We start from the raw sequence: 20,153 nt of genomic DNA on the forward strand, positions 1-20,153 counted from the left end.
ATCCATTTTTTAGGCAATTTCGACTAAGCTAGAGTGCAAATAATGCCTATTGGAATAATAAGAAGTGTTTTAGAATTTGATTTTCAACCACCTCAGAAAACAGGTCTTATCAATCAAATCGACACGAATTTATTTTGTACTGTATCTGGAAATATTGTGCTGCTAAACAGGAAGGCATTGGTGGTTCAGTGGTAGAATTCTCGCCTGCCACGCGGGAGGCCCGGGTTCGATTCCCGGCCAGTGCAATGTTTATTTTGTTTTTGGCTGGAAAACATCAAATGCAAATGTCAGTACCTATATTTTCTATTAAACTCCTGTGTTGTGTACTTAAATCGGTAAACTGCAAATTAAAAGCATAGCTTTAACACAAGAAACAAAACCGAATTTCCTCCCCAAGGCTTCAATGGTTAGATGAGTGGCGCAGTGGAAGCGTGCTGGGCCCATAACCCAGAGGTCCGAGGATCGAAACCTTGCTCTGAAAAAGGTGCGTCTTTTTTTTTGTCGCTGATATCAAGAAGAGAAACAACACATTAGCAATTGTATTCGAGCCAATAAAGATTGTGTTTGTACAAAATTTCAAAACTACTCGCGCAAAATTATAGACTCTCTTGCAAGCTAAAAACTTTGTTTGATTGTTTTCAATGTGTCTTTATGATTTTGCGTTTGTATTTAAATATCCTGGAAAACAGTTCAGAATCAGCCATATGCAGCTTCATGTGGTTTAGTTCTGATTACTGGGGGATTAGCTCAAATGGTAGAGCGCCCGCTTAGCATGCGGGAGGTACCGGGATCGATACCCGGATTCTCCAGCGTTTTTCGCTTGGTAAAGAGAAATCCATTTTTTAGGCAATTTCGACTAAGTTAGACTGCAAATAATGCCTATTGGAATAATAAAAAGCGTTTTAGAATTTGATTTTCAACCACCTCAGAAGACAGGTCTTATCAATCAAATCCACACGAATTTATTTTGTACTGTATCTGGAAATATTCTGCTGCTAAACAGGAAGGCACTGGTGGTTCAGTGGTAGAATTCTCGCCTGCCACGCGGGAGGCCCGGGTTCGATTCCCGGCCAGTGCAATGTTGATTTTGTTTTTGGCTGGAAAACATCAAATGCAAATGTCAGTACCTATATTTTCTATGAAACTCCTGTGTTGTGTACTTAAATCGGTAAACTGCAAATTAAAAGCATAGCTTTAACACAAGAAATAAAACCGAATTTCCTCCCCAAGGCTTCAATCGTTAGCAGAGTGGCGCAGTGGAAGCGTGCTGGGCCCATAACCCAGATGTCCGAGGATCGAAACCTTGCTCTGCTAGAGGTGCGTCATTTTTTTGTCGCTGATATCAAGAAGAGAAACAAAACATTAGCAATTGTATTCGAGCCAATAAAGATTGTGTTTGTACAAAATTTCAAAACTACTCGCGCAAAATTATAGACTCTATTGCAAGCTAAAAACTTTGTTTGATTGTTTTTAATGTGTCTTTATGATTTTGCGTTTGTATTTAAATATCCTGGAAAACAGTTCAGAATCAGCCATATGCAGCTTCATGTGGTTTAGTTCTGATTACTGGGGGATTAGCTCAAATGGTAGAGCGCCCGCTTAGCATGCGGGAGGTACCGGGATCGATACCCGGATTCTCCAGATTTTTTCGCTTGGTAAAGAGAAATCTATTTTTTAGGCAATTTCGACTAAGTTAGAGTGCAAATACTGCCTATTGGAATAATAAAAAGTGTTGTAGAATTTGATTTTCAACCACCTCAGAAGACAGGTCTTATCAATCAAATCGACACGAATTTATTTTGTACTGTATCTGTAAATATTCTTCTGCTAAACAGAAAGGCACTGGTGGTTCAGTGGTAGAATTCTTGCCTGCCACGCGGGAGGCCCGATTTTCCTTCCAAAGGCTTCAATGGTTAGCAGTGTGGCGCAGTGGAAGCGTGCTGGGCCCATATCCCAGACGTCCGAGGATCGAAACCTTGCTCTGCTAGAGGTGCGTCATTTTTTGGCGCTGAAATCAAGAAGATTTTCAAACATTAGCAATTGTATTCGAGCCAAAAAAGATTGTGTTTGTACAAAATTTCAAAACTACTCGCGCAAAATTATAGACTCTCTTGCAAGCTAAAAACTTTGTTTGATTGTTTTCAATGTGTCTTTATGATTTTGCGTTTGTATTTAAATATCCTGGAAAACAGTTCAGAATCAGCCATATGCAGCTTCATGTGGTTTAGTTCTGATTACTGGGGGATTAGCTCAAATGGTAGAGCGCCCGCTTAGCATGCGGGAGGTACCGGGATCGATACCCGGATTCTCCAGATTTTTTCGCTTGGTAAAGAGAAATCCATTTTTTATGCAATTTCGACTAAATTAGAGTGCAAATACTGCCTATTGGAATAATAAAAAGTGTTTTAGGATTTGATTTTCAACCACCTCAGAAGACAGGTCTTATCAATCAAATCGACACGAATTTATTTTGTACTGTATCTGGAAATATTCTGCTGCTAAACAGGAAGGCACTGGTGGTTCAGTGGTAGAATTCTCGCATGCCACGCGGGAGGCCCGATTTTCCTTCCAAAGGCTTCAATGGTTAGCAGAGTGGCGCAGTGGAAGCGTGCTGGGCCCATAACCCAGAGGTCCGAGGATCGAAACCTTGCTCTGCTAGAGGTGCGTCATTTTTTGGCGCTGATATCGAGAAGATTTACAAACATTAGCAATTGTATTCAAGCAAAAAAAAGATTGTGTTTGTACAAAATTTCAAAACTACTCGCGCAAAATTATAGAGACTCTCTTGCAAGCTAAAAACTTTGTTTGATTGTTTTCAATGTGTCTTTATGATTTTGCGTTTGTATTTAAATATCATGGAAAACAGTTCAGAATCAGCCATATGCAGCTTCATGTGGTTTAGTTCTGATTACTGGGGGATTAGCTCAAATGGTAGAGCGCCCTCTTAGCATGCGGGAGGTACCGGGATCGATACACGGATTCTCCAGATTTGTTCGCTTGGTAAAGAGAAATCCATTTTTTAGGCAATTTCGACTAAGTTAGAGTGCAAATAATGCCTATTGGAATAATAAAAAGTGTTTTAGAATTTGATTTTCAACCACCTCAGAAGACAGGTCTTATCAATCAAATCGACACGAATTTATTTTGTACTGTATCTGGAATTATTCTGCTGCTAAACAGGAAGGCACTGGTGGTTCAGTGGTAGAATTCTCGACTGCCACGCGGGAAGCCCGGGTTCGATTCCCGGCCAGTGCAATGTTTATTTTGTTTTTGGCTGGAAAACATCAAATGCAAATGTCAGTACCTATATTTTCTATGAAACTCCTGTGTTGTGTACTTAAATCGGTAAACTGCAAATTAAAATCATAGCTTTAACACAAGAAACAAAACCGAATTTCCTCCCCAAGGCTTCAATCGTTAGCAGAGTGGCGCAGTGGAAGCGTGGTGGGCCCATAACCCAGAGGTCCGAGGATCGAAACCTTGCTCTGCTAGAGGTGCGTCATTTTGTTGTCGAAGATATCAAGAAGAGAAACAAAACATTAGCAATTGTATTCGAGCCAATAAAGATTGTGTTTGTACAAAATTTCAAAACTACTCGCGCAAAATTATAGAGACTCTCTTGCAAGCTAAAAACTTTGTTTGATTGTTTTCAATGTGTCTTTATGATTTTGCGTTTGTATTTAAATATTCTGGAAAGCAGTTCAGAATCAGCCATATGCAGCTTCATGTGGTTTAGTTCTGATTACTGGGGGATTAGCTCAAATGGTAGAGCGCTTGCTCAGCATGGGGGAGGTACCGGGATCGATACCCGGATTCTCCAGATTTTTTCGCTTGGTGAAGAGAAAGCAATTTTTTTTTGCCAATTTCGACAAAGTTAGAGTGCAAATAATGCCTATTGGAATAATAAAAAGCGTTTTAGAATTTGATTTTCAACCACCTCAGAAGACAGGTCTTTTCAATCAAATCGACACGAATTTATTTTGTACTGTATCTGGAAATATTCTGCTGCTAAACAGGAAGGCACTGGTGGTTCAGTGGTAGAATTCTCGCATGCCACGCGGGAGGCCCGGGTTCGATTCCCGGCCAGTGCAATGTTTATTTTGTTTTTGGCTGGAAAACATCAAATGCAAATGTCAGTACCTATATTTTCTATTAAACTCCTGTGTTGTGTACTTAAATCGGTAAACTGCAAATTAAAAGCATAGCTTTAACACAAGAAACAAAACCGAATTTCCTCCCCAAGGCTTCAATGGTTAGATGAGTGGCGCAGTGGAAGCGTGCTGGGCCCATAACCCAGAGGTCCGAGGATCGAAACCTTGCTCTGAAAAAGGTGCGTCTTTTTTTTGTCGCTGATATCAAGAAGAGAAACAACACATTAGCAATTGTATTCGAGCCAATAAAGATTGTGTTTGTACAAAATTTCAAAACTACTCGCGCAAAATTATAGAGACTCTCTTGCAAGCTAAAAACTTTGTTTGATTGTTTTCAATGTGTCTTTATGATTTTGCGTTTGTATTTAAATATCCTGGAAAACAGTTCAGAATCAGCCATATGCAGCTTCATGTGGTTTAGTTCTGATTACTGGGGGATTAGCTCAAATGGTAGAGCGCCCGCTTAGCATGCGGGAGGTACCGGGATCGATACCCGGATTCTCCAGCTTTTTTCGCTTGGTAAAGAGAAATCCATTTTTTAGGCAATTTCGACTAAGTTAGAGTGCAAATAATGCCTATTGGAATAATAAAAAGCGATTTAGAATTTGATTTTCAACCACCTCAGAAGACAGGTCTTATCAATCAAATCGACACGAATTTATTTTGTACTGTATCTGGAAATATTCTGCTGCTAAACAGGAAGGCACTGGTGGTTCAGTGGTAGAATTCTCGACTGCCACGCGGGAAGCCCGGGTTCGATTCCCGGCCAGTGCAATGTTTATTTTGTTTTTGGCTGGAAAACATCAAATGCAAATGTCAGTACCTATATTTTCTATGAAACTCCTGTGTTGTGTACTTAAATCGGTAAACTGCAAATTAAAATCATAGCTTTAACACAAGAAACAAAACCGAATTTCCTCCCCAAGGCTTCAATCGTTAGCAGAGTGGCGCAGTGGAAGCGTGGTGGGCCCATAACCCAGAGGTCCGAGGATCGAAACCTTGCTCTGCTAGAGGTGCGTCATTTTGTTGTCGAAGATATCAAGAAGAGAAACAAAACATTAGCAATTGTATTCGAGCCAATAAAGATTGTGTTTGTACAAAATTTCAAAACTACTCGCGCAAAATTATAGAGACTCTCTTGCAAGCTAAAAACTTTGTTTGATTGTTTTCAATGTGTCTTTATGATTTTGCGTTTGTATTTAAATATTCTGGAAAGCAGTTCAGAATCAGCCATATGCAGCTTCATGTGGTTTAGTTCTGATTACTGGGGGATTAGCTCAAATGGTAGAGCGCTTGCTCAGCATGGGGGAGGTACCGGGATCGATACCCGGATTCTCCAGATTTTTTCGCTTGGTAAAGAGAAAGCAATTTTTTTTTGCCAATTTCGACAAAGTTAGAGTGCAAATAATGCCTATTGGAATAATAAAAAGCGTTTTAGAATTTGATTTTCAACCACCTCAGAAGACAGGTCTTATCAATCAAATCGACACGAATTTATTTTGTACTGTATCTGGAAATATTCTGCTGCTAAACAGGAAGGCACTGGTGGTTCAGTGGTAGAATTCTCGCATGCCACGCGGGAGGCCCGGGTTCGATTCCCGGCCAGTGCAATGTTTATTTTGTTTTTGGCTGGAAAACATCAAATGCAAATGTCAGTACCTATATTTTCTATTAAACTCCTGTGTTGTGTACTTAAATCGGTAAACTGCAAATTAAAAGCATAGCTTTAACACAAGAAACAAAACCGAATTTCCTCCCCAAGGCTTCAATGGTTAGATAAGTGGCGCAGTGGAAGCGTGCTGGGCCCATAACCCAGAGGTCCGAGGATCGAAACCTTGCTCTGAAAAAGGTGCGTCTTTTTTTTGTCGCTGATATCAAGAAGAGAAACAACACATTAGCAATTGTATTCGAGCCAATAAAGATTGTGTTTGTACAAAATTTCAAAACTACTCGCGCAAAATTATAGAAACTCTCTTGCAAGCTAAAAACTTTGTTTGATTGTTTTCAATGTGTCTTTATGATTTTGCGTTTGTATTTAAATATCCTGGAAAACAGTTCAGAATCAGCCATATGCAGCTTCATGTGGTTTAGTTCTGATTACTGGGGGATTAGCTCAAATGGTAGAGCGCCCGCTTAGCATGCGGGAGGTACCGGGATCGATACCCGGATTCTCCAGCTTTTTTCGCTTGGTAAAGAGAAATCCATTTTTTAGGCAATTTCGACTAAGTTAGAGTGCAAATAATGCCTATTGGAATAATAAAAAGCGATTTAGAATTTGATTTTCAACCACCTCAGAAGACAGGTCTTATCAATCAAATCGACACGAATTTATTTTGTACTGTATCTGGAAATATTCTGCTGCTAAACAGGAAGGCACTGGTGGTTCAGTGGTAGAATTCTCGCCTGCCACGCGGGAGGCCCGGGTTCGATTCCCGGCCAGTGCAATGTTTATTTTGTTTTTGGCTGTAAAACATCAAATGCAAATGTCAGTACCTATATTTTCTATGAAACTCCTGTGTTGTGTACTTAAATCGGTAAACTGCAAATTAAAAGCATAGCTTTAACACAAGAAACAAAACCGAATTTCCTCCCCAAGGCTTCAATCGTTAGCAGAGTGGCGCAGTGAAAGCGTGCTGGGCCCATAACCCAGAGGTCCGAGGATCGAAACCTTGCTCTGCTAGAGGTGCGTCATTTTTTTGTCGCTGATATCAAAAAGAGAAACAAAACATTAGCAATTGTATTCGAGCCAATAAAGATTGTGTTTGTACAAAATTTCAAAACTACTCGCGCAAAATTATAGACTCTATTGCAAGCTAAAAACTTTGTTTGATTGTTTTTAATGTGTCTTTATGATTTTGCGTTTGTATTTAAATATCCTGGAAAACAGTTCAGAATCAGCCATATGCAGCTTCATGTGGTTTAGTTCTGATTACTGGGGGATTAGCTCAAATGGTAGAGCGCCCGCTTAGCATGCGGGAGGTACCGGGATCGATACCCGGATTCTCCAGTTTTTTTCGCTTGGTAAAGAGAAATCCATTTTTTAGGCAATTTCGACTAAGTTAGAGTGCAAATAATGCCTATTGGAATAATAAAAAGTGTTTTAGAATTTGATTTTCAACCACCTCAGAAGACAGGTCTTATCAATCAAATCGACACGAATTTATTTTGTACTGTATCTGGAAATATTGTGCTGCTAAACTATAAGGCACTGGTGGTTCAGTGGTAGAATTCTCGCCTGCCACGCGGGAAGCTCGGGTTCGATTCCCGGCCAGTGCAATTTTTATTTTGTTTTTGGCTGGAAAACATCAAATGCAAATGTCAGTACCTATATTTTCTATTAAACTCCTGTGTTGTGTACTTAAATTGGTAAACTGCAAATTGAAAGCATAGCTTTAACACAAGAAACAAAACCGAATTTCCTCCCCAAGGCTTCAATGGTTAGATGAGTGGCGCAGTGGAAGCGTGCTGGGCACATAACCCAGATGTCCGAGGATCGAAACCTTGCTCTGAAAAAGGTGCGTCTTTTTTTTGTCGCTGTTATCAAGAAGAGAAACAACACATTAGCAATTGTATTCGAGCCAATAAAGATTGTGTTTGTACAAAATTTCAAAACTACTCGCGCAAAATTATAGACTCTCTTGCAAGCTAAAAACTTTGTTTGATTGTTTTTAATGTGTCTTTATGATTTTGCGTTTGTATTTAAATATCCTGGAAAACAGTTCAGAATCAGCCATATGCAGCTTCATGTGGTTTAGTTCTGATTACTGGGGGATTAGCTCAAATGGTAGATCGCCCGCTTAGCATGCGGGAGGTACCGGGATCGATACCCGGATTCTCCAGATTTTTTCGCTTGGTAAAGAGAAATCCATTTTTTAGGCAATTTCGACTAAGTTAGAGTGCAAATAATGCCTATTGGAATAATAAGAAGTGTTTTAGAATTTGATTTTCAACCACCTCAGAAGACAGGTCTTATCAATCAAATCGACACGAATTTATTTTGTACTGTATCTGGAAATATTGTGCTGCTAAACAGGAAGGCACTGGTGGTTCAGTGGTAGAATTCTCGCCTGCCACGCGGGAGGCCCGGGTTCGATTCCCGGCCAGTGCAATGTTTATTTTGTTTTTGGCTGGAAAACATCAAAGGCAAATGTCAGTACCTATATTTTCTATTAAACTCCTGTGTTGTGTACTTAAATCGGTAAACTGCAAATTAAAAGCATAGCTTTAACACAAGAAACAAAACCGAATTTCCTCCCCAAGGCTTCAATGGTTAGATGAGTGGCGCAGTGGAAGCGTGCTGGGCCCATAACCCAGAGGTCCGAGGATCGAAACCTTGCTCTGAAAAAGGTGCGTCTTTTTTTTGTCGCTGATATCAAGAAGAGAAACAACACATTAGCAATTGTATTCGAGCCAATAAAGATTGTGTTTGTACAAAATTTCAAAACTACTCGCGCAAAATTATAGACTCTCTTGCAAGCTAAAAACTTTGTTTGATTGTTTTCAATGTGTCTTTATGATTTTGCGTTTGTATTTAAATATCCTGGAAAACAGTTCAGAATCAGCCATATGCAGCTTCATGTGGTTTAGTTCTGATTACTGGGGGATTAGCTCAAATGGTAGAGCGCCCGCTTAGCATGCGGGAGGTACCGGGATCGATACCCGGATTCTCCAGATTTGTTCGCTTGGTAAAGAGAAATCCATTTTTTAGGCAATTTCGACTAAGTTAGAGTGCAAATAATGCCTATTGGAATAATAAGAAGTGTTTTAGAATTTGATTTTTTACCACCTCAGAAGACAGGTCTTATCAATCAAATCGACACGAACTTATTTTGTACTGTATCTGGAAATATTGTGCTGCTAAACAGGAAGGCACTGGTGGTTCAGTGGTAGAATTCTCGCCTGCCACGCGGGAGGCCCGGGTTCGATTCCCGGCCAGTGCAATGTTTATTTTGTTTTTGGCTGGAAAACATCAAATGCAAATGTCAGTACCTATATTTTCTATGAAACTCCTGTGTTGTGTACTTAAATCGGTAAACTGCAAATAAAAAGCATTGCTTTAACACAAGAAACAAAACCGAATTTCCTCCCCAAGGCTTCAATGGTTAGCAGAGTGGCGCAGTGGAAGCGTGCTGGGCCCATAACCCAGACGTCCGAGGATCGAAACCTTGCTCTGCTAGAGGTGCGTCATTTTTTGGCGCTGAAATCAAGAAGATTTTCAAACATTAGCAATTGTATTCGAGCCAAAAAAGATTGTGTTTGTACAAAATTTCAAAACTACTCGCGCAAAATTATAGACTCTCTTGCAAGCTAAAAACTTTGTTTGATTGTTTTCAATGTGTCTTTATGATTTTGCGTTTGTATTTAAATATCCTGGAAAACAGTTCAGAATCAGCCATATGCAGCTTCATGTGGTTTAGTTCTGATTACTGGGGGATTAGCTCAAATGGTAGAGCGCCCGCTTAGCATGCGGGAGGTACCGGGATCGATACCCGGATTCTCCAGATTTTTTTGCTTGGTAAAGAGAAATCCATTTTTTAGGCAATTTCGACTAAGTTAGAGTGCAAATAATGCCTATTGGAATAATAAGAAGTGTTTTAGATTTTGATTTTCAACCACCTCAGAAGACAGGTCTTATCAATCAAATCGACACGAATTTATTTTGTACTGTATCTGGAAATATTGTGCTGCTAAACTATAAGGCACTGGTGGTTCAGTGGTAGAATTCTCGCCTGCCACGCGGGAGGCTCGGGTTCGATTCCCGGCCAGTGCAATGTTTATTTTGTTTTTGGCTGGAAAACATCAAATGCAAATGTCAGTACCTATATTTTCTAATAAACTCCTGTGTTGTGTACTTAAATTGGTAAACTGCAAATTAAAAGCATAGCTTTAACACAAGAAACAAAACCGAATTTCCTCCCCAAGGCTTCAATGGTTAGATGAGTGGCGCAGTGGAAGCGTGCTGGGCCCATAACCCAGAGGTCCGAGGATCGAAACCTTGCTCTGAAAAAGGTGCGTCTTTTTTTTGTCGCTGATATCAAGAAGAGAAACAACACATTAGCAATTGTATTCGAGCCAATAAAGATTGTGTTTGTACAAAATTTCAAAACTACTCGCGCAAAATTATAGAGACTCTCTTGCAAGCTAAAAACTTTGTTTGATTGTTTTCAATGTGTCTTTATGATTTTGCGTTTGTATTTAAATATCCTGGAAAACAGTTCAGAATCAGCCATATGCAGCTTCATGTGGTTTAGTTCTGATTACTGGGGGATTAGCTCAAATGGTAGAGCGCCCGCTTAGCATGCGGGAGGTACCGGGATCGATACCCGGATTCTCCAGCTTTTTTTGCTTGGTAAAGAGAAATCCATTTTTTAGGCAATTTCGACTAAGTTAGAGTGCAAATAATGCCTATTGGAATAATAAAAAGCGTTTTAGAATTTGATTTTCAACCACCTCAGAAGACAGGTCTTATCAATCAAATCGACACGAATTTATTTTTTACTGTATCTGGAAATATTGTGCTGCTAAACAGGAAGGCACTGGTGGTTCAGTGGTAGAATTCTCGCCTGCCACGCGGGAGGCCCGGGTTCGATTCCCGGCCAGTGCAATGTTTATTTTGTTTTTGGCTGGAAAACATCAAATGCAAATGTCAGTACCTATATTTTCTATGAAACTCCTGTGTTGTGTACTTAAATCGGTAAACTGCAAATTAAAAGCATAGCTTTAACACAAGAAACAAAACCGAATTTCCTCCCCAAGGCTTCAATCGTTAGCAGAGTGGCGCAGTGGAAGCGTGCTGGGCCCATAACCCAGATGTCCGAGGATCGAAACCTTGCTCTGCTAGAGGTGCGTCATTATTTTGTCGCTGATATCAAGAAGAGAAACAAAACATTAGCAATTGTATTCGAGCCAATAAAGATTGTGTTTGTACAAAATTTCAAAACTACTCGCGCAAAATTATAGACTCTATTGCAAGCTAAAAACTTTGTTTGATTGTTTTTAATGTGTCTTTATGATTTTGCGTTTGTATTTAAATATCCTGGAAAACAGTTCAGAATCAGCCATATGCAGCTTCATGTGGTTTAGTTCTGATTACTGGGGGATTAGCTCAAATGGTAGAGCGCCCGCTTAGCATGCGGGAGGTACCGGGATCGATACCCGGATTCTCCAGATTTTTTCGCTTGGTAAAAAGAAATCCATTTTTTAGGCAATTTCGACTAAGTTAGAGTGCAAATAATGCCTATTGGAATAATAAAAAGTGTTTTAGAATTTGATTTTCAACCACCTCAGAAGACAGGTCTTATCAATCAAATCGACACGAATTTATTTTGTACTGTATCTGTAAATATTCTTCTGCTAAACAGGAAGGCACTGGTGGTTCAGTGGTAGAATTCTTGCCTGCCACGCGGGAGGCCCGATTTTCCTTCCAAAGGCTTCAATGGTTAGCAGAGTGGCGCAGTGGAAGCGTGCTGGGCCCATAACCCAGACGTCCGAGGATCGAAACCTTGCTCTGCTAGAGGTGCGTCATTTTTTGGCGCTGAAATCAAGAAGATTTTCAAACATTAGCAATTGTATTCGAGCCAAAAAAGATTGTGTTTGTACAAAATTTCAAAACTACTCGCGCAAAATTATAGACTCTCTTGCAAGCTAAAAACTTTGTTTGATTGTTTTCAATGTGTCTTTATGATTTTGCGTTTGTATTTAAATATCCTGGAAAACAGTTCAGAATCAGCCATATGCAGCTTCATGTGGTTTAGTTCTGATTACTGGGGGATTAGCTCAAATGGTAGAGCGCCCGCTTAGCATGCGGGAGGTACCGGGATCGATACCCGGATTCTCCAGATTTTTTTGCTTGGTATAGAAAAATCCATTTTTTAGGCAATTTCGACTAAGTTAGAGTGCAAATAATGCCTATTGGAATAATAAGAAGTGTTTTAGAATTTGATTTTCAACCACCTCAGAAGACAGGTCTTATCAATCAAATCGACACGAATTTATTTTGTACTGTATCTGGAAATATTGTGCTGCTAAACTATAAAGCACTGGTGGTTCAGTGGTAGAATTCTCGCCTGCCACGCGGGAGGCTCGGGTTCGATTCCCGGCCAGTGCAATGTTTATTTTGTTTTTGGCTGGAAAACATCAAATGCAAATGTCAGTACCTATATTTTCTATTAAACTCCTGTGTTGTGTACTTAAATTGGTAAACTGCAAATTAAAAGCATAGCTTTAACACAAGAAACAAAACCGAATTTCCTCCCCAAGGCTTCAATGGTTAGATGAGTGGCGCAGTGGAAGCGTGCTGGGCCCATAACCCAGAGGTCCGAGGATCGAAACCTTGCTCTGAAAAAGGTGCGTCTTTTTTTTGTCGCTGATATCAAGAAGAGAAACAACACATTAGCAATTGTATTCGAGCCAATAAAGATTGTGTTTGTACAAAATTTCAAAACTACTCGCGCAAAATTATAGAGACTCTCTTGCAAGCTAAAAACTTTGTTTGATTGTTTTCAATGTGTCTTTATGATTTTGCGTTTGTATTTAAATATCCTGGAAAACAGTTCAGAATCAGCCATATGCATGGTGGTACAGAGATTGTGTTCAAGCTGCATAAACTTGTCCTCAAAGTCTGGTCAGCGGAGAACACACCTCATGACTGGAGAGATGCCAGTATTATCCCTATTTTCAAGAAAGGTAGTCGGAGAGACTGTGGAAATTACAGAGGTATATCCTTGCTCTCCATCGCTGGTAAGATCCTCTCTCGTGTTCTGCTGAACAGGATTAACAGACACATAGCACCAGTCATACTGCCCGAGTCCCAGTGTGGTTTCAGGAGTGGCAGGGGCACAATGGACATGATTTTCTGTCTGCGACAGACCCAGGAGAAGTGTATAGAGCAAAACATGCCGCTATATGCAGTGTTCATTGACTTCTCAAAAGCCTTTGACACTGTATCGAGAGAGGCACTCTGGCAGGTCCTGGTCAAATTTGGCTGTCCACCCAAGTTTGTCAATGTTATACGATCCCTCCATAGCGGTATGAAAGCTTCTGTATCCCAAGGCGGAAACGACTCGAAGCAATTCGATGTCTCCAATGGAGTAAAGCAAGGGTGCGTCCTGGCGCCAACGCTCTTTTCTCTATACCTGTCGGCCATGTTGGAGGTAGCCTTCAAGGACTGTGTTGATGGGGTGTCAATCCAAACAAGGCATAACGCCGACCTATTCAATGTTGCTCACTTCAAAGCGAAAAGGAAAACATGCCAGGTCATAGTACGAGAAATGCTGTATGCGGACGACAGCGCATTGGTGGTACATGATGTGGAAAGTATGCAGAGATTAGTAGACAGATTCTCCTCAGCTGCAGAACAATTCAGCCTGAAAATCAACATCAAAAAGACAGAGTGCTTATTTCAACCAGTGAAGCGTCAGACATTGACTCAATTCCCTGGCGAAATCCATGTAAGAAATGAGACCCTGGTCCAGAACAAAGACTTTGTGTACTTGGGAAGTAACATCTCTGACAATGCACGAATAGATAATGAGATCACCTTCAGAAAGGGGAAGGCCAGCGCAGCATATGCTAAGCTGAGAGAGCGGCTGTGGGACAACCATCACGTATCGCTCAAGGTTAAAGGCAAGGTCTATCGAGCAGTTGTCTTATCTGCCCTAGTATACGGTGCAGAAACATGGACTGTATATCGCAGCCAGGTGAAAAATTTACATGCATATATGATGCGACACCTGAGAGAAATAATGAAAATTACTTGGATGGATAAAGTCACAAACAAAGAGATATACAAGAGGACCGGATTACGGTCAATGGCTGACACACTCATTGAGAAAAATCTCAGATGGACTGGGCATGTTCACCGCATGGACACTGACAGATTGCCTAGGCAGCTGCTCTACTCTCAGCTCACGACAGGGACCAGGAATCAGGGTCGGCCTAGACTCAGGTTCAAAGATGTGGTAAAGAGGAACCTGAAGTGGAGGGATATAAGCTCAAACTCTTGGCAAACCACTGCTCGGGATCGTCCAGCAAGGAGAGTTAAGATCAAAGGACCAACACAATAGAACAGTCATCGTCGCCTCGACGGACTGCCAATGATGATGATTTAAATATCCTGGAAAACAGTTCAGAATCAGCCATATGCAGCTTCATGTGGTTTAGTTCTGATTACTGGGGGATTAGCTTAAATGGTAGAGCGCCCGCTTAGCATGCGGGAGGTACCGGGATCGATACCCGGATTCTCCAGCTTTTTTCGCTTGGTAAAGAGAAATCCATTTTTTTGGCAATTTCGACTAAGTTAGAGTGCAAATAATGCCTATTGGAATAATAAAAAGCGTTTTAGAATTTGATTTTCAACCACCTCAGAAGACAGGTCTTATCAATCAAATCGACACGAATTTATTTTGTACTGTATCTGGAAATATTGTGCTGCTAAACAGGAAGGCACTGGTGGTTCAGTGGTAGAATTCTCGCCTGCCACGCGGGAGGCCCGGGTTCGATTCCCGGCCAGTGCAATGTTTATTTTGTTTTTGGCTGGAAAACATCAAATGCAAATGTCAGTACCTATATTTTCTATGAAACTCCTGTGTTGTGTACTTAAATCGGTAAACTGCAAATTAAAAGCATAGCTTTAACACAAGAAACAAAACCGAATTTCCTCCCCAAGGCTTCAATCGTTAGCAGAGTGGCGCAGTGGAAGCGTGCTGGGCCCATAACCCAGATGTCCGAGGATCGAAACCTTGCTCTGCTAGAGGTGCGTCATTTTTTTGTCGCTGATATCAAGAAGAGAAACAAAACATTAGCAATTGTATTCGAGCCAATAAAGATTGTGTTTGTACAAAATTTCAAAACTACTCGCGCAAAATTATAGACTCTCTTGCAAGCTAAAAACTTTGTTTCATTGTTTTCAATGTGTCTTTATGATTTTGCGTTTGTATTTAAATATCCTGGAAAACAGTTCAGAATCAGCCATTTGCAGCTTCATGTGGTTTAGTTCTGATTATTGGGGGATTAGCGCAAATGGTAGAGCGCCCGCTTAGCATGCGGGAGGTACCGGGATCGATACCCGGATTCTCCAGATTTTTTCGCTTGGTAAAGAGAAATCCATTTTTTAGGCAATTTTGACTAAGTTAGAGTGCAAATAATGCCTATTGGAATAATAAAAAGTGTTTTAGAATTTGATTTTCAACCACCTCAGAAGACAGGTCTTATCAATCAAATCGACACGAATTTATTTTGTACTGTATCTGTAAATATTCTTCTGCTAAACAGGAAGGCACTGGTGGTTCAGTGGTAGAATTCTTGCCTGCCACGCGGGAGGCCCGATTTTCCTTCCAAAGGCTTCAATGGTTAGCAGAGTGGCGCAGTGGAAGCGTGCTGGGCCCATAACCCAGACGTCCGAGGATCGAAACCTTGCTCTGCTAGAGGTGCGTCATTTTTTGGCGCTGAAATCAAGAAGATTTTCAAACATTAGCAATTGTATTCGAGCCAAAAAAGATTGTGTTTGTACAAAATTTCAAAACTACTCGCGCAAAATTATAGACTCTCTTGCAAGCTAAAAACTTTGTTTGATTGTTTTCAATGTGTCTTTATGATTTTGCGTTTGTATTTAAATATCCTGGAAAACAGTTCAGAATCAGCCATATGCAGCTTCATGTGGTTTAGTTCTGATTACTGGGGGATTAGCTCAAATGGTAGAGCGCCCGCTTAGCATGCGGGAGGTACCGGGATCGATACCCGGATTCTCCAGATTTTTTTGCTTGGTATAGAAAAATCCATTTTTTAGGCAATTTCGACTAAGTTAGAGTGCAAATAATGCCTATTGGAATAATAAGAAGTGTTTTAGAATTTGATTTTCAACCACCTCAGAAGACAGGTCTTATCAATCAAATCGACACGAATTTATTTTGTACTGTATCTGGAAATATTGTGCTGCTAAACTATAAGGCACTGGTGGTTCAGTGGTAGAATTCTCGCCTGCCACGCGGGAGGCTCGGGTTCGATTCCCGGCCAGTGCAATGTTTATTTTGTTTTTGGCTGGAAAACATCAAATGCAAATGTCAGTACCTATATTTTCCATTAAACTCCTGTGTTGTGTACTTAAATTGGTAAACTGCAAATTAAAAGCATAGCTTTAACACAAGAAACAAAACCGAATTTCCTCCCCAAGGCTTCAATGGTTAGATGAGTGGCGCAGTGGAAGCGTGCTGGGCCCATAACCCAGAGGTCCGAGGATCGAAACCTTGCTCTGAAAAAGGTGCGTCTTTTTTTTGTCGCTGATATCAAGAAGAGAAACAACACATTAGCAATTGTATTCGAGCCAATAAAGATTGTGTTTGTACAAAATTTCAAAACTACTCGCGCAAAATTATAGACTCTCTTGCAAGCTAAAAACTTTGTTTGATTGTTTTCAATGTGTCTTTATGATTTTGCGTTTGTATTTAAATATCCTGGAAAACAGTTCAGAATCAGCCATATGCAGCTTCATGTGGTTTAGTTCTGATTACTGGGGGATTAGCTCAAATGGTAGAGCGCCCGCTTAGCATGCGGGAGGTACCGGGATCGATACCCGGATTCTCCAGATTTTTTTGCTTGGTAAAGAGAAATCCATTTTTTAGGCAATTTCGACTAAGTTAGAGTGCAAATAATGCCTATTGGAATAATAAGAAGTGTTTTAGATTTTGATTTTCAACCACCTCAGAAGACAGGTCTTATCAATCAAATCGACACGAATTTATTTTGTACTGTATCTGGAAATATTGTGCTGCTAAACTATAAGGCACTGGTGGTTCAGTGGTAGAATTCTCGCCTGCCACGCGGGAGGCTCGGGTTCGATTCCCGGCCAGTGCAATGTTTATTTTGTTTTTGGCTGGAAAACATCAAATGCAAATGTCAGTACCTATATTTTCTAATAAACTCCTGTGTTGTGTACTTAAATTGGTAAACTGCAAATTAAAAGCATAGCTTTAACACAAGAAACAAAACCGAATTTCCTCCCCAAGGCTTCAATGGTTAGATGAGTGGCGCAGTGGAAGCGTGCTGGGCCCATAACCCAGAGGTCCGAGGATCGAAACCTTGCTCTGAAAAAGGTGCGTCTTTTTTTTGTCGCTGATATCAAGAAGAGAAACAACACATTAGCAATTGTATTCGAGCCAATAAAGATTGTGTTTGTACAAAATTTCAAAACTACTCGCGCAAAATTATAGAGACTCTCTTGCAAGCTAAAAACTTTGTTTGATTGTTTTCAATGTGTCTTTATGATTTTGCGTTTGTATTTAAATATCCTGGAAAACAGTTCAGAATCAGCCATATGCAGCTTCATGTGGTTTAGTTCTGATTACTGGGGGATTAGCTCAAATGGTAGAGCGCCCGCTTAGCATGCGGGAGGTACCGGGATCGATACCCGGATTCTCCAGCTTTTTTTGCTTGGTAAAGAGAAATCCATTTTTTAGGCAATTTCGACTAAGTTAGAGTGCAAATAATGCCTATTGGAATAATAAAAAGCGTTTTAGAATTTGATTTTCAACCACCTCAGAAGACAGGTCTTATCAATCAAATCGACACGAATTTATTTTTTACTGTATCTGGAAATATTGTGCTGCTAAACAGGAAGGCACTGGTGGTTCAGTGGTAGAATTCTCGCCTGCCACGCGGGAGGCCCGGGTTCGATTCCCGGCCAGTGCAATGTTTATTTTGTTTTTGGCTGGAAAACATCAAATGCAAATGTCAGTACCTATATTTTCTATGAAACTCCTGTGTTGTGTACTTAAATCGGTAAACTGCAAATTAAAAGCATAGCTTTAACACAAGAAACAAAACCGAATTTCCTCCCCAAGGCTTCAATCGTTAGCAGAGTGGCGCAGTGGAAGCGTGCTGGGCCCATAACCCAGATGTCCGAGGATCGAAACCTTGCTCTGCTAGAGGTGCGTCATTATTTTGTCGCTGATATCAAGAAGAGAAACAAAACATTAGCAATTGTATTCGAGCCAATAAAGATTGTGTTTGTACAAAATTTCAAAACTACTCGCGCAAAATTATAGACTCTATTGCAAGCTAAAAACTTTGTTTGATTGTTTTTAATGTGTCTTTATGATTTTGCGTTTGTATTTAAATATCCTGGAAAACAGTTCAGAATCAGCCATATGCAGCTTCATGTGGTTTAGTTCTGATTACTGGGGGATTAGCTCAAATGGTAGAGCGCCCGCTTAGCATGCGGGAGGTACCGGGATCGATACCCGGATTCTCCAGATTTTTTCGCTTGGTAAAAAGAAATCCATTTTTTAGGCAATTTCGACTAAGTTAGAGTGCAAATAATGCCTATTGGAATAATAAAAAGTGTTTTAGAATTTGATTTTCAACCACCTCAGAAGACAGGTCTTATCAATCAAATCGACACGAATTTATTTTGTACTGTATCTGTAAATATTCTTCTGCTAAACAGGAAGGCACTGGTGGTTCAGTGGTAGAATTCTTGCCTGCCACGCGGGAGGCCCGATTTTCCTTCCAAAGGCTTCAATGGTTAGCAGAGTGGCGCAGTGGAAGCGTGCTGGGCCCATAACCCAGACGTCCGAGGATCGAAACCTTGCTCTGCTAGAGGTGCGTCATTTTTTGGCGCTGAAATCAAGAAGATTTTCAAACATTAGCAATTGTATTCGAGCCAAAAAAGATTGTGTTTGTACAAAATTTCAAAACTACTCGCGCAAAATTATAGACTCTCTTGCAAGCTAAAAACTTTGTTTGATTGTTTTCAATGTGTCTTTATGATTTTGCGTTTGTATTTAAATATCCTGGAAAACAGTTCAGAATCAGCCATATGCAGCTTCATGTGGTTTAGTTCTGATTACTGGGGGATTAGCTCAAATGGTAGAGCGCCCGCTTAGCATGCGGGAGGTACCGGGATCGATACCCGGATTCTCCAGATTTTTTTGCTTGGTATAGAAAAATCCATTTTTTAGGCAATTTCGACTAAGTTAGAGTGCAAATAATGCCTATTGGAATAATAAGAAGTGTTTTAGAATTTGATTTTCAACCACCTCAGAAGACAGGTCTTATCAATCAAATCGACACGAATTTATTTTGTACTGTATCTGGAAATATTGTGCTGCTAAACTATAAAGCACTGGTGGTTCAGTGGTAGAATTCTCGCCTGCCACGCGGGAGGCTCGGGTTCGATTCCCGGCCAGTGCAATGTTTATTTTGTTTTTGGCTGGAAAACATCAAATGCAAATGTCAGTACCTATATTTTCTATTAAACTCCTGTGTTGTGTACTTAAATTGGTAAACTGCAAATTAAAAGCATAGCTTTAACACAAGAAACAAAACCGAATTTCCTCCCCAAGGCTTCAATGGTTAGATGAGTGGCGCAGTGGAAGCGTGCTGGGCCCATAACCCAGAGGTCCGAGGATCGAAACCTTGCTCTGAAAAAGGTGCGTCTTTTTTTTGTCGCTGATATCAAGAAGAGAAACAACACATTAGCAATTGTATTCGAGCCAATAAAGATTGTGTTTGTACAAAATTTCAAAACTACTCGCGCAAAATTATAGAGACTCTCTTGCAAGCTAAAAACTTTGTTTGATTGTTTTCAATGTGTCTTTATGATTTTGCGTTTGTATTTAAATATCCTGGAAAACAGTTCAGAATCAGCCATATGCATGGTGGTACAGAGATTGTGTTCAAGCTGCATAAACTTGTCCTCAAAGTCTGGTCAGCGGAGAACACACCTCATGACTGGAGAGATGCCAGTATTATCCCTATTTTCAAGAAAGGTAGTCGGAGAGACTGTGGAAATTACAGAGGTATATCCTTGCTCTCCATCGCTGGTAAGATCCTCTCTCGTGTTCTGCTGAACAGGATTAACAGACACATAGCACCAGTCATACTGCCCGAGTCCCAGTGTGGTTTCAGGAGTGGCAGGGGCACAATGGACATGATTTTCTGTCTGCGACAGACCCAGGAGAAGTGTATAGAGCAAAACATGCCGCTATATGCAGTGTTCATTGACTT

At 40.5% G+C, this 20,153-nt stretch overlaps 35 non-coding genes across 35 annotated transcripts; all 35 read left to right on the forward strand.

Moving 5' to 3' along the window:
- Positions 1-174: 174 nt before the first annotated feature.
- Trnag-gcc lies at positions 175-245 on the forward strand. The gene has a single exon. It is a non-coding gene; the product is annotated as a tRNA-Gly (tRNA).
- A 491-nt stretch (positions 246-736) lies between these two features.
- Positions 737-809, forward strand: Trnaa-agc. Its single transcript has one exon. It is a non-coding gene; the product is annotated as a tRNA-Ala (tRNA).
- A 198-nt stretch (positions 810-1,007) lies between these two features.
- Positions 1,008-1,078, forward strand: Trnag-gcc. Its single transcript has one exon. It is a non-coding gene; the product is annotated as a tRNA-Gly (tRNA).
- A 490-nt stretch (positions 1,079-1,568) lies between these two features.
- Positions 1,569-1,641, forward strand: Trnaa-agc. Its single transcript has one exon. It is a non-coding gene; the product is annotated as a tRNA-Ala (tRNA).
- Positions 1,642-2,239: 598 nt separating this feature from the next.
- Trnaa-agc lies at positions 2,240-2,312 on the forward strand. Its single transcript has one exon. It is a non-coding gene; the product is annotated as a tRNA-Ala (tRNA).
- An 872-nt stretch (positions 2,313-3,184) lies between these two features.
- Trnag-gcc lies at positions 3,185-3,255 on the forward strand. The gene has a single exon. It is a non-coding gene; the product is annotated as a tRNA-Gly (tRNA).
- Positions 3,256-4,020: 765 nt separating this feature from the next.
- Trnag-gcc lies at positions 4,021-4,091 on the forward strand. Its single transcript has one exon. It is a non-coding gene; the product is annotated as a tRNA-Gly (tRNA).
- Positions 4,092-4,583: 492 nt separating this feature from the next.
- On the forward strand, positions 4,584-4,656 carry Trnaa-agc. The gene has a single exon. It is a non-coding gene; the product is annotated as a tRNA-Ala (tRNA).
- A 198-nt stretch (positions 4,657-4,854) lies between these two features.
- Positions 4,855-4,925, forward strand: Trnag-gcc. Its single transcript has one exon. It is a non-coding gene; the product is annotated as a tRNA-Gly (tRNA).
- A 765-nt stretch (positions 4,926-5,690) lies between these two features.
- Trnag-gcc lies at positions 5,691-5,761 on the forward strand. Its single transcript has one exon. It is a non-coding gene; the product is annotated as a tRNA-Gly (tRNA).
- A 492-nt stretch (positions 5,762-6,253) lies between these two features.
- Trnaa-agc lies at positions 6,254-6,326 on the forward strand. The gene has a single exon. It is a non-coding gene; the product is annotated as a tRNA-Ala (tRNA).
- A 198-nt stretch (positions 6,327-6,524) lies between these two features.
- Positions 6,525-6,595, forward strand: Trnag-gcc. The gene has a single exon. It is a non-coding gene; the product is annotated as a tRNA-Gly (tRNA).
- Positions 6,596-7,085: 490 nt separating this feature from the next.
- Trnaa-agc lies at positions 7,086-7,158 on the forward strand. Its single transcript has one exon. It is a non-coding gene; the product is annotated as a tRNA-Ala (tRNA).
- A 198-nt stretch (positions 7,159-7,356) lies between these two features.
- Positions 7,357-7,427, forward strand: Trnag-gcc. The gene has a single exon. It is a non-coding gene; the product is annotated as a tRNA-Gly (tRNA).
- A 761-nt stretch (positions 7,428-8,188) lies between these two features.
- On the forward strand, positions 8,189-8,259 carry Trnag-gcc. The gene has a single exon. It is a non-coding gene; the product is annotated as a tRNA-Gly (tRNA).
- A 490-nt stretch (positions 8,260-8,749) lies between these two features.
- Positions 8,750-8,822, forward strand: Trnaa-agc. Its single transcript has one exon. It is a non-coding gene; the product is annotated as a tRNA-Ala (tRNA).
- Positions 8,823-9,020: 198 nt separating this feature from the next.
- On the forward strand, positions 9,021-9,091 carry Trnag-gcc. Its single transcript has one exon. It is a non-coding gene; the product is annotated as a tRNA-Gly (tRNA).
- A 488-nt stretch (positions 9,092-9,579) lies between these two features.
- On the forward strand, positions 9,580-9,652 carry Trnaa-agc. The gene has a single exon. It is a non-coding gene; the product is annotated as a tRNA-Ala (tRNA).
- Positions 9,653-9,850: 198 nt separating this feature from the next.
- Trnag-gcc lies at positions 9,851-9,921 on the forward strand. Its single transcript has one exon. It is a non-coding gene; the product is annotated as a tRNA-Gly (tRNA).
- Positions 9,922-10,413: 492 nt separating this feature from the next.
- Trnaa-agc lies at positions 10,414-10,486 on the forward strand. The gene has a single exon. It is a non-coding gene; the product is annotated as a tRNA-Ala (tRNA).
- Positions 10,487-10,684: 198 nt separating this feature from the next.
- Positions 10,685-10,755, forward strand: Trnag-gcc. Its single transcript has one exon. It is a non-coding gene; the product is annotated as a tRNA-Gly (tRNA).
- Positions 10,756-11,245: 490 nt separating this feature from the next.
- Trnaa-agc lies at positions 11,246-11,318 on the forward strand. The gene has a single exon. It is a non-coding gene; the product is annotated as a tRNA-Ala (tRNA).
- A 598-nt stretch (positions 11,319-11,916) lies between these two features.
- Positions 11,917-11,989, forward strand: Trnaa-agc. Its single transcript has one exon. It is a non-coding gene; the product is annotated as a tRNA-Ala (tRNA).
- Positions 11,990-12,187: 198 nt separating this feature from the next.
- Positions 12,188-12,258, forward strand: Trnag-gcc. Its single transcript has one exon. It is a non-coding gene; the product is annotated as a tRNA-Gly (tRNA).
- A 2,065-nt stretch (positions 12,259-14,323) lies between these two features.
- Trnaa-agc lies at positions 14,324-14,396 on the forward strand. The gene has a single exon. It is a non-coding gene; the product is annotated as a tRNA-Ala (tRNA).
- A 198-nt stretch (positions 14,397-14,594) lies between these two features.
- On the forward strand, positions 14,595-14,665 carry Trnag-gcc. The gene has a single exon. It is a non-coding gene; the product is annotated as a tRNA-Gly (tRNA).
- A 1,161-nt stretch (positions 14,666-15,826) lies between these two features.
- Trnaa-agc lies at positions 15,827-15,899 on the forward strand. Its single transcript has one exon. It is a non-coding gene; the product is annotated as a tRNA-Ala (tRNA).
- A 198-nt stretch (positions 15,900-16,097) lies between these two features.
- Trnag-gcc lies at positions 16,098-16,168 on the forward strand. Its single transcript has one exon. It is a non-coding gene; the product is annotated as a tRNA-Gly (tRNA).
- Positions 16,169-16,658: 490 nt separating this feature from the next.
- Trnaa-agc lies at positions 16,659-16,731 on the forward strand. The gene has a single exon. It is a non-coding gene; the product is annotated as a tRNA-Ala (tRNA).
- Positions 16,732-16,929: 198 nt separating this feature from the next.
- On the forward strand, positions 16,930-17,000 carry Trnag-gcc. The gene has a single exon. It is a non-coding gene; the product is annotated as a tRNA-Gly (tRNA).
- Positions 17,001-17,492: 492 nt separating this feature from the next.
- On the forward strand, positions 17,493-17,565 carry Trnaa-agc. Its single transcript has one exon. It is a non-coding gene; the product is annotated as a tRNA-Ala (tRNA).
- Positions 17,566-17,763: 198 nt separating this feature from the next.
- On the forward strand, positions 17,764-17,834 carry Trnag-gcc. Its single transcript has one exon. It is a non-coding gene; the product is annotated as a tRNA-Gly (tRNA).
- A 490-nt stretch (positions 17,835-18,324) lies between these two features.
- Positions 18,325-18,397, forward strand: Trnaa-agc. The gene has a single exon. It is a non-coding gene; the product is annotated as a tRNA-Ala (tRNA).
- A 598-nt stretch (positions 18,398-18,995) lies between these two features.
- Positions 18,996-19,068, forward strand: Trnaa-agc. The gene has a single exon. It is a non-coding gene; the product is annotated as a tRNA-Ala (tRNA).
- Positions 19,069-19,266: 198 nt separating this feature from the next.
- On the forward strand, positions 19,267-19,337 carry Trnag-gcc. Its single transcript has one exon. It is a non-coding gene; the product is annotated as a tRNA-Gly (tRNA).
- The last annotated feature ends 816 nt before the right edge of the window (positions 19,338-20,153 follow it).

The sequence above is a fragment of the Nematostella vectensis genome, chromosome 8 (genome assembly GCF_932526225.1).
Source record: "Nematostella vectensis chromosome 8, jaNemVect1.1, whole genome shotgun sequence".
Classification (NCBI taxonomy): domain Eukaryota; kingdom Metazoa; phylum Cnidaria; class Anthozoa; order Actiniaria; family Edwardsiidae; genus Nematostella; species Nematostella vectensis.